The sequence below is a fragment of the Triticum urartu genome, chromosome 2 (genome assembly GCF_003073215.2).
Source record: "Triticum urartu cultivar G1812 chromosome 2, Tu2.1, whole genome shotgun sequence".
NCBI classification, from domain to species: Eukaryota; Viridiplantae; Streptophyta; class Magnoliopsida; order Poales; family Poaceae; genus Triticum; species Triticum urartu.
Genome location: NC_053023.1, coordinates 729,848,124 through 729,860,065, shown reverse-complemented (window position 1 = coordinate 729,860,065; position 11,942 = coordinate 729,848,124). Strand labels below are relative to the sequence as shown.

Genomic DNA, 11,942 nt, shown 5'->3' with positions numbered 1-11,942 from the left:
ATTTGGATAAGTTCAAACACCAATTTCTATGGGTTCCAACGCAAAACTAGTTGTACATGACCATGTACAGTTCTTTGGTGTGCAAGTTGATTTGGACAGATTAGTTTTGGTTGTTCTTAGACGTAAGTTGGAGCTTCTGTAGCAACATCAGTGAACAGCTAGCATGTATCTTATGTACATGACCATCTAACTGTTCATTTTTTCTAGGTTGTAGCTTCCGTGACACCTACCTGCTATTTATTTATTTATTTAAAGTGAATTTAAGATCTATAAATCCTAGAATAATCTTATCTTTTCATATTCCAGAAACATCAGTGAACAGCTAGGGGAGTTGGCTGGCCACCCTTTTCGACGCCGTAATTTCCCAGCTTGAACAAGTATATTGGTAAGTTATAGCTTTGAGCTCTTAAATTTATGTCTGAAACAATTGTCTTTTTGTGAATTGTTATTTGTGCTGCTGCCCTTTAGTATGCTATTATTTTTCTGAAATAGCCCCATTTCTGTGAATTTTATTTCAGTATGAGTTCTTGGTTAAATAATGGAGAACCGTGATTGGATGTATAGTGGATGGGTGTTTGATCAAGTCCCTTCTAATATATGGCTTGAAGAAACTGCACGATTTATAGACCGGGCCTTCTCTTCCGTAGCTGAAGGTGGTAAAATTAAGTGTCCATGCGCCAAATGTCGGAATTATTTTCCGCAAGAAAGGCACATTGTAGAGAAACACTTGTATAAACATGGGTATAAGCCAAATTACAAAACCTGGACAGAACATGGTGAGAGTTTTGTAGCTGCTGCTGATGGATCTGTCCCTTTAGTACATCAAGAGGGCTGTAATGAAACTGATCGAATCGACAATATGTTGGTTGACTTAGGTGGTAGCCATCCTCCACCGGTTACTGAGGAGCCAACCTCCTCTGCCAAGGCTTTTTATAGGATGGTCAGTAGTGCCGATGAATTGGTACATGAGAACACAAAACACTCATGTCTTTCTGCTGTAGCTCGTTTGCTGGCTATGAAATCACAATACAACATGTCCATTGCACATTTTGATGATACCTTAAAAATAAACCATGAACTTTTGCCTCCTGAATCTAATTTGTCCGAAGACTTCTACCAATCCAAGAAACTCTTAGAAGGTCTTGGGATGCCATATGTCAAAATAGATGTGTGCAAAAATAATTGCATGTTGTATTACAAAGATAACAAACATAAAGAGAAGTGTGACTTTTGTGGCACATCTCGTTACGAGGAAGGCCAAAAGAAAATCCCACGTAAAGTTTTGCGGTACCTCCCTCTAAAAGATAGATTGCAAAGGTTGTATGCCAATGAGGAGACCGCAAAGCTTATGCGTTCTCACACTCCTTCCGGGTCTGATAAGATGGTCCACCCATGTGATGGTGAGGCTTGGCAAGATTTTGATAAGGATTTTCCAGAATTTTCATGTGATCCGAGAAGTGTGTGACCAATGGATCTCAACTTCTCAATTATCAACTCGAGTAACATTTCTTCCTTTTGCAGGCACTTTTCAAGGAGATAGGAAAAGAGTTGCCAGTGCATATACTACATATACTAAGCCATGGAGCTGTTTCGCAACCAGAAGTAAGTGTATGAAAAACTTGAAGTTATCTATATCATATGGATGAATGTGTGATGTCCACTACTCAACTTGAATTTGTGCATTCCTTCTGACCTGTCTACGCTGATGTAGCTGCAATATCAACATTATGTTGCATATGAGATTTTTTTTTCATGTTTTATATCAAGATATTTGGCTGTTTGCATCTGTGATCTTGTCTACTCTCATAAGATTCTTTAGCTGTTATGCCCAATTTTTTTTTTCATGTTTTATATCAAGATATTTGGAACTTCAAAGTAGCCTGGACATGTAAATGAAAAGAAAATCCATTCTTGGTGCCAAGCATTAATCAATAAATGGAAATTATTTTGTTCTATTGTCTCCACTTATTATCCAACAAAGTATTGTGTTTTTATTGTTCTAAATCAGATTAAATAACAATTTGGTTACTTGGGCTTGATTCAGGGGACAAATAACTCGTCTCAAGCCGGCTCACAAGCGGTTGATGGCAACAATGATGTCATGGAGTCGAGCGAGGAGAACGACACCACTGGGAATGCCGGTGATCAGATCGTTGACGCAGCAGCCAACCATGGCGGAAACTGATTGCTCAAACAACATGATAACATCAGACTGTAGGTGGTCTTCATACGCTCTTTTGTGGACTTGTGTATCCAGTATGGTTTAGGAATGAGAACTAACATCTGGTGGTAGTTGCAAGCCAGCGTATTTTGCTAGTATTGTTGTAGTTGGAAGGTCCTTTTGTGGATGGTACCATTGTAGCCTTGAAGTGTACTTTGTTGATCTATATGTATGGAACTAATGATGATATATGAAGTCTGATGTTGTCATATAAATCTATTCTCACATGGTCTCTATGAAATAATGTAACATCTGTAGCATCTGGGTTAAGCACATTGCTTTTCCGGCAGGAATATGAAAAAAAAACATCATGATGCAACAGTGACGGCCAACGGCTGACAGGAATGCACGAACGTTGCAGCTTTCCTAGCACAAATTCCTGTCGGCTGAACCTACAGGTATAAGTTGGTAGGAATGCCTCCTAGTACAAATTTCCTGGCGGCCTTTCCTGACAGGTGGTTGACAGGAATATGTATTTTCCGGGAGGCATAAATCTGACAGAGCATTTCTTTCGTGTGAGCCAACCATCAGGAATAACCGACAGAAATAATATTCCTGTGGGCCGACCGGCAGGCATATTGTTTCATTCCTGGCAGGCTATGGCTGTCGGTTGTTCCTGTCGGTTGGCCGACAGGAATTATATTCTTGACGGCCAGTTTTATTTTCCTGACGGCTGTTGGCCCACACGCTTAGTCGTGTTTCTGGTAGTGGCTAGTTCATTAAGTTAGTTCCTTCCGCCGCCGGCGGCATGTAGGCAGCGTAGCCTGCGATTTTTGGCAGCGTTGGGATGACGGTGCGGTGGGAGGAGTGCATGCGGTGTTGGGATGGAGGCACTCCTAGCCAGCTTGCACGCATCGTCTGGATGGCTGAGAACGTGGGGTGGCGATCTGCTGGTTGATTATTTTGCTAGCGATGGATCGCCGGCATTCGGGACGGAGGCCTGCAGCGGCGGTTGGCTGCGATCAGTCTAATTAATTAGATAAAACATAATTACTAATATGTCCTTCAGCCAAAATCTGACGGTCTCATACTGATCGTTAGATTAACTTAATACTACCCATTATGTTGAGTAGTATAATGTACTGTAAAATTTCTCTTTATTTTTTGGTTGAACCGTTCGAAACTCGCGAATCTCCTCTCTGCACATTTGCTCATTTCCATGTTTTCATTAATTTGCCGATGTAAATGGTCTTATGACCTGTAAACTTGCAAAATTTCGTCCAATAATAAGTCATTTGTATGCTCCACGAGAAAACCAAATGCAATGCACATTTACATAGTCTGTTTTACATACTCTTCTCTCAGTTTACTTTTCTTATTATAGAACGATAGCATTTAAATTCCTGGTTCTTCCCAACGGATCATTTTCCTTGTACGCCTCCTTACAAAGACTATTACAGTCGGCAGGAGCAGCTTTTGCCGCAGAATCTGTCACATGCTAGGCTCAAAGCTTTGTTTTTAGCTTAAAAAGGACCCTCGGAGAATATTTTTGAACTTATGTCTTTTAGAGCTGATGTACAAAGTAGATGATGGTAACGAGCGGAGAACCTATTTCACGCTGCGCCAAATGCCGTACATGGTGTAGCCCCCCCCCCCCCCCCCCCCCCCCCCCCCCAGCAAGTGTTCGGCCGGCCTCCCAACCGGTTTTGGGAACCTTACAGAAGGTTCTCGCCCGTTTTTTTTCTTTTTATGCGTGTGTTCTCAGCCAGCTTTTACTTGGTTTTTGTTTGTAACTGAAAATTCCTGATTTTGTTTAAAATGTGTGATTATTCCTCCAATTCATAAACTTTTTGCTTATTCATACATTTTTTTCATATTCTCAAACATTTTATTTTCAAATCCACAATCTGTTTCAAAATTAATTTTTTTTATTCGTGAATATTTTTCAGATTGACAAAAAACATTTAACATTAATTAATACTTCTATACAAATAATGATTTTTTTCAAATTTATTTAAAAAAAATTCTACACGCTTAGATCCAAATTAATTTGTGCCCCTTTAGTATAACTTTTAAAGTTTTTTCCACATTGACATTAGAATGTTTGGTTGTGCTGAAAATTTTAAAGTTCATGTGTTGTTTTGTTTACGGAGACAAAAAAATAACAATATATTGTAACTGCATGGATCGCAATGCAGAAAATGAGTGGTTAGATAAGGTACCATGGAACCCGAGCTACCCAACAACTTCGTGGGGGCTGAACGAGAATGCACTGGATGTACTCCCTCCATTTTTATTTACTCCGCATATTAGTTTTGGTCAAAGTCAAGCTTTACAAACTTTGACAAAGTTTATAGACAAAAATATTACCATATACAATAACAAATCAATATCATTAGATTCGTTGTTGAATGTACTTCCACATCATATAGATTTGTTATGCTAAATATTTATATTCATTTCTATAAATTTGGTCAAACTTTATAAAGTTTGACTTCAATCAACTCTAATATGCAGAGTAAATAAAAACGGAGGGAGTACTTCTAACAGCTGCTAGTGTGGCCGTTGGTCGCTGTCACGCGGTTCCGGCAATCGGTGTTCTTATCATAAATTATTATGGAAGCTTCCTCGAAATTATCGTTACATCATGACTATTAGTGTTGATTCCAGCCCGACACTTGTTATAGTTTTGTCCCCTACCAATCTCTTCGAGCTTCACAAAGTAGTAGAATGGTGTACCACCTGTCAAGCGTGTGTTAGAGGTATTAGAGCCCTATTTCAAGGTAGCAGCACGGCGGGTCAGCTTGCTTCCGTGCCAGAGGAGAGCACGGCGGGTCAGCTTGCTCCCGTGCCGGAGGAGAGCACGGCGGCGTACCTTCCTCCCGTGCCGGAGGAGAGCACCAGCGGCTTCACGGATGCCTTCAGCCAGCCGCCCAACTCCTAGCGCGAGTCCATCCGGAGCGTGTGCGTCGTCTGCCCCGAGTGGCGCATCAGATCGAGTCTCTCCGATCAGAGCAGATCCACCTACTCCAGCGACTCCGGTGCCTTGAGATCCATCACCTCCGGCTACTCCAACTCGGCGTCCGTTGGCTCATCGGACTTGGGTATCAGCGATTGCTCACAGAATGGGCAGCGAAGGTTACACCCAGCGCATGGTACATGCATTCCACAGCGTATCTCTCACGGAATCATTTGGCCTGGACCCTGCGCTGAGGAATTGGTTCATCGAGCTCGACGTGGATTGGGTTCTCAAACCGCTGCAGTTCCAGCTCCAATGTGGATCTGGGTATTGGCTGCAAGAAGTGGTCGAGAGGTGGATCCGAGCTCTCATAATAATTGTCTCCGGTATCGATGAAGAGCTGGTCACTGCCGGTAGCGGCGCGCCAGCGGCCGCACAGTTTGTCACAACGAGCGTCTCAACAATGCTCATCTTTGTCCATGCCATCGTCCAGGTTCACAGGAAGGAGAATTTACAAGCCATGCTACAAATGTATATGTGCGTCTGCAGCGTATCATATGCCATGTGGACGATGCATGCGTCCTCTTCGGATGCCCAAAAGATTTTCAACAAGATTGGCAGTGTTAAACATTGTATTCTCTACGTATATACATGGTGTATGTATAAACCGTGTGTATCACGTTGTAGGCGTGCGTGTATCGTGTTGTGTTGGTTAGGCAGGTAGGATAGATCTCTCTTGACGTTGTAGTTATCCTATAGATAGATGAGATCCATCCTAACCTCCCGAACCTCCTCTCTGTAATCTCTTCGGCCTTGTGCCCTATTTAACATGCACGCATCCCTGCCTAGAGGTATACGCTTAACTCATCGTTTCACATGGTATACAGAGCCCTTTCTCTTCATCTCATCTAGCTATGTCAAGTTCCTCCTCCTCCGCCGTAGCCATGGCCGCGCCCTCCATTGCTTCTCTCCGCCACACCATAACCGAGAAACTCACCCGCGAAAACTTCCTTGTATGGAAGGCACAAGTCCTGCCGCACATCAAGGCGGTAGGGATGACCGGCTACATCGACGGCTCCACCTAGGAGCCCCCCGCTGTGATCGTTACGGAGAAGGACGTCGCCGGCAAGAAGGAGCCTACCTCCGCGCCCAACCCCGAGCATGTAATATGGGTCACCCAGGATCAGCAGGTTCTCACTTTTCTTATCGCATCTCTGTCTCGAGAAGTCTTGATGCAGGTCAGTACGCGCACCACGTTTGCCACTCTCTGGGCGGCGCTGTTGCAGAGCTTCTCGTCGCAGTCTAGGGCGAGGGTGATCCAACTCCGCTCACAACTCGAGCACGCCCTCAAGGGTGTCCTCTCCGCTGCGCCCTACTTCACCAAGATGAAGGGCATCATCGACGAGCATGCAGACACCGGCAAGCCACTCGATGAGGACAACATCGTCGACCACATCCTGCAAGGACTCCTGCACGAACCCGACTACAATGGGTTTGTTTGTGCAATCTCCGCCCGCACGGCAACCGAGGAGCCGATCGGCCTCAATGAACTTTTCTCACTGCTGCTGTCGGCAGGAGCCTGCATCGCTGCCCAGACTGCCTCCTACTCCGCCAATCTCACCGCTAGAGGCGGTGGTCGCGGCGGTGGCAACTACAGAAGCCGCCTCGGTGGCGGCAACGGTGGCAGCAGTGGTGGTGGCCCCCGTGGCTTCAAAAACAACAACGCGGGCGGCGGCGTTGCACCACAACAAGGAGGCGGTGACGGCAGTGACCGCGAGAAGTGCCAGATCTGCAAACTGGAAGGTCATGGAGCATGGCGCTGCAAGAAACGCTTCGACCGCGGCTTCAACAACAACGTTCGCAACCCTGCGGGCAGAGGAGGTGGAGGCGGAAACCGCCCGGCCAATGCTATTCACTCCTATGGGGTGGACACGAATTGGTAGCTTGACACTGGTGCAACCGACCACGTGACCGGAGAATTGGAGAAACTCGCCGTTCGTGACCGCTACACCGGCATAGATCAAATCCACACTGCAAGTGGACAAGGTATGGACATTGCCCACATTGGTCATTCGGTTCTCACCACCCCTCATGGCTCTTTAAAACTCAACAATATCATCCATGCTCCATAATCTGATCAGAGTCATCTTTCTGCCTACAAACTTATTAGAGATAACAATGCTTTTCTCAAAATTTACCCTGAAATTTTCTTTGCTAAGGATCGAGCCACCCAGAGAACCGTTCTTCAAAGCAAGAGTAGAGGTCGCCTGTTTCCTGTTTCTGGTCGGCATGATGCACCTACTCGACAAGCTCTCAGTGTGGTCAAGCCATCTACATCAAGATGGCACAAACGCCTAGGGCATCCTGCTCTCCCGGTGGTCCAGAAAATTCTTCAAGATTTTAGTCTTCCAGTGTCCAATAAAAAAGATCACCTCCTTGTGTGTGTTTCATGTCAGATGGCCAAGAGCCATCAACTTCCTTATGCTCGTTCCACTAGTGAATCAAAAGCTCCTTTAGAGCTAGTTTTTTCAGATGTTTGGGGTCCTGGACCCGTCTCTGTTGGCAGGCAAAAATATTATGTTAGTTTTATTGATGATTTTAGTAAGTTCAGTTGGATCTACTTGCTTAAGAATAAATCTGATGTCTTTGCGAAGTTTCATCTCTTTCAACAACATGTTGAACGCCTTTTCGGTCGCAAAATCCTTGCTATGCAAACGGACTGGGGTGGTGAATACCAAAACTCCATTCGTTCTTTGAGCACATAAGCATCACACACCATGTATCGTGCCCCATGCACACCAACAAAACGGATCCGCTGAGCGCAAACATAGGCACATAGTAGAGGTTGGCTTTCCTTGCTTGCTCATGCCTATATGCCTCTCAAGTTTTGGGACGAGGCTTTTCTCGCGGCTTTCTATCTTATCAATCGTGTCCCTAGTCGAGTCATTCATAATCAAACTCCACTGGAGCGTTTGTTCGGCACAAAACCAAACTACACTTTCCTTCGTATTTTGGCTGTGCCGTTTGGCCAAACCTACGTCCTTTCAACAAACACAAGCTCGAGTTTCGCTCTAAGCAATGTGTGTTCATAGGGTATAGTAGTCTTCATAAGGGCTACAAATGTTTGGACGTGTCCACTGGTCGTGTGTATGTTTCTAGAGATGTGGTGTTCGATGAACAAGTTTTTCCTTCTGCAAAACTTCACCCAAACGCCGGCACCCAACTCCGAAAAGAACTTGTCCTCCTTCCCTCCCACCTTCTCCCATCTCCACACTTTGTTCTCGGAGGTGCAGAAGAACCTGATGATCATGTGTCCATGTCGCATAATGCCTCTGCTGAAAGTGTGCAAGAAAACATGGAAAAACAGGTGAAATAGGCTATGATTTCATGCTATAATCGGACTCTATAGAGGCAGCCGCAGATGATCCCGGCTCCAATCCCGGTGCGGATCCGGGCGGGAGAATCCCCTCGGGATCTGCAGCGTCAGGCGCAGGCGGATCGGCTACGGGATCCGCGCCCGCCTCTGATTCGCCGCCCAGGCTGGATGACCTCGCGGCGGGGCCAGGTGGGCCTCCTGCACGTGGCTCCGGTTGTTGGACGTTGGACGCGCCGGCTCAGCGGGCTGCTCCCGCGGTAGGGCCAGGCGGGCCCCCCGCACGTGGCCTTGGTCGGGCGCCGCCCCAAGAGGGCACAGCTGGGCCCTCTCCGCGTGGCCCAGGCGGGGTCACGTCCTCCGGCACGTCTCTGGATGCGCCAAGTAGCAGCATGCGAGAGGAGGCTGGCTGCGCCGAGGCATCTCTACAGGAGTTACACCCCAGCGGATCTTCTGCGCCTTCTAGATCCGATGTGTCTTCTTCATCCAATCGGCTTCAACAACAACTTTCTCGCCCGGATTTGCCGCCTCCTGGACGCTCCCGCACCAGATCACAGAGTGGTATAATTAAACCCAAACTTTACAATGATGGCTGTGTATGTTGGGGTTCCTTTTGTGCCACAGGTGAACCGCAAAGTGTGAGTGAACCACTTGGTGAACCATGATGGAAGGAGGCCATGGATGAGGAGTTTGCTGCCCTTATGAAAAACAGAACTTGGCATCTCGTTCCACCAGCTAGAGGGAGGAACATTATAGACTGTAAGTGGGTCTATAAAGTAAAAAAGAAAATCTGATGGTACTGTTGACAGGTACAAGGCACGCCTAGTAGCCAAAGGGTTCAAGCAAAGGTATGGAATTGACTACGAGGACACATTTAGTCTTGTAGTAAAGGCTGCTATTATTCAGTGAATCCTTTCAGCTGCAATGTCTAGAAACTGGTGCATTCGACAGCTAGATGTAGAGAACGCGTTCTTGCATGGTGTTCTAGAAGAGAAAGTGTTTATGAGACAACCTCCTGGTTATGAAAGCTTAAAATTTCCACGTCATGTTTGTAAGCTTGATAAGGCACTGTATGGACTGAAACAAGCACCAAGAGCTTGGTACTCGCGCATGTCATTAAAGTTGCAGTCACTAGGTTTCCTTCCTTCCAAGGGTGATACATCATTGTTCTTTTACCATCGTCATGGGATTACTATTTTATGCTCATTTATGTTGATGATATTGTTGTTACAAGTTCATCATCTAAAGCAGTTGAGGCCCTTCTCAAGGATTTGAATAAGGAGTTTGCCCTCAAAGACTTGGGTAATCTTCATTTCTTTCTTGGGATTGAGGTAAAACAATTGCCAAATGGTATTGTGCTTTCACAAGGGAAGTATGTGCAAGAAATTCTTCAGAGGATGGGGATGGAAGGCTGCAAACCATCGTCCACACCATTGTCCACTTATGAAAATTTGTCTCTCCATGATGGGGAGGTACTTAGCGCAGAGGATGCCACCAGGTATAGGAGCATTGTAGGAGCTTTACAATATTTGGCATTGACTCGACCAGATATTTCTTATTCAGTCAATAAAGTTTGTCAGTTCTTACATGATCCTACAACTGTGCATTGGACTACAATAAAAAGGATTCTCAGGTATCTGCAAGGAACTAAGGATCATGGACTTAGACTTGGCAAGTCAGATTCAATGCTAGTAAGTGCTTTTTCAGATGCAGATTGGGTAGGCTGTCCTGATGACAGAAGGTCCACAGGGGGGTTTGTAGTATTTCTTGGCAGTAACTTGATTTCATGGAGTGCTCGTAAGCAACCCACTGTCTCTCGATCAAGTACAGAGGTAGAGTATAAGGCTTTAGCCAACGCAACTGCTGAAGTGATTTGGATTCAGAACTTGTTGACAGAATTGGGTATTCATCATCCAAAGGCAGCCTCACTTTGGTGCGATAATCTTGGTGCTACATACTTATCTGCCAATCCTATTTTTCATGCCAGGACAAAGCATATCGAGATTGATTATCATTTTGTCCGTGAACGAGTGGCTGACAAATTGTTGAATATCAGGTTCATTCCTACTAGTGATCAGGTGGCAGATGGTTTTACCAAGCCACTCACTCTGCGGCAGTTAGAAGCCTTCAGGCACAATCTCAACTTGGATAGTTGTGAATGAGGGAGAGTGTTAAACATTGTATTCTCTACGTATATACACGGTGTATGTATAAACCGTGTGTATCACGTTGTAGGCGTGCGTGTATCGTGTTGTATTGGTTAGGCAGGTAGGATCGATCTCTCTTGACGTTGTAGTTATCTTGTAGATAGATGAGATCCATCGTAACCTCCCGAACCTCCTCTCTGTAATCTCTTCGGCCTTGTGCCCTATTTAACACGCACACATCCCTGCCTAGAGGTATATGCTTAACCCATCGTTTCAAAGGCAGCACACTGGAGAGCAAAGAGAACAGGTTAATTGAGTCCATATGCGAAACGATGGAACCGCTGAGGAGGAGGACACTCATGAAGGACGTTAACTCGTGGGGCACCGAGATTTTGCAAGGAGGAGGCGACATTCACAAGACAACCCGATTGATGGTGGGTTACATAACGTTGATGAGGAAAGTACATGCGTCAACTCAGAGGAACTCCGCACAGAGCCACAACACAGAAAAGCTTCAAGACTGATATATTACACCATCGATTATCTAAACAGTTTGCTTTTACAAGAATCAGAGTTGTGCTCGGATCCAAGCCTCTCTGGCATCCGGTCAACGCTGTAGACCGCGTGTGTCCATGGATGGCCACGGCGTCGAAAACTGCCCCAGGGAGGGTGAGGGAGTCCTGGATTAGGGGGTCTCCGGACAGCCGGACTATATCCTTTGGCCGGACTGTTTGACTATGAAGATACAAGATTGAAGACTTCGTCTCGTGTCCGGATGGGACTTTACTTGGCGTAGAAGGCAAGCTAGGCAATACGGATATGTATATCTCCTCCTTTGTAACCGACCTTGTGTAACCCTAGCCCCCTCCGGTGTCTATATAAACCGGAGGGTTTTAGTCCGTAGGACAACAACAATCATACCATAGGTTAGCTTCTAGGGTTTAGCCTCTTCGATCTCGTGGTAGATCAACTCTTGTACTGCTCATATTATCAAAAACAATCAAGCAGGACGTAGGGAATTACCTCCATCAAGAGGGCCCGAACCTGGGTAAACATCGTGTCCCCTGCCTCCTGTTACCATCCGCCTTAGACGCATAGTTTGGGACCCCCTACCCGAGATCCGCTGGTTTTGACACCGACATTGGTGCTTTCATTGAGAGTTCCATTGTGCCGTCGCCGTAAGGAAGGATGCCTTGTCTCATTGTTAAAAACAACATTACCGACGGGGGAGCCCTGGCTGTCGGCCAAACCCTCCGGCTAGGCAGTTTCATCATGACCGACCGTTCGGCTGCTGCACCGACG

General features: G+C 45.9%; 1 pseudogene; it reads left to right on the top strand.

Moving 5' to 3' along the window:
• The first annotated feature begins 4,808 nt into the window (after positions 1 to 4,808).
• On the top strand, positions 4,809 to 11,259 carry LOC125538306 (annotated as a pseudogene).
• The last annotated feature ends 683 nt before the right edge of the window (positions 11,260 to 11,942 follow it).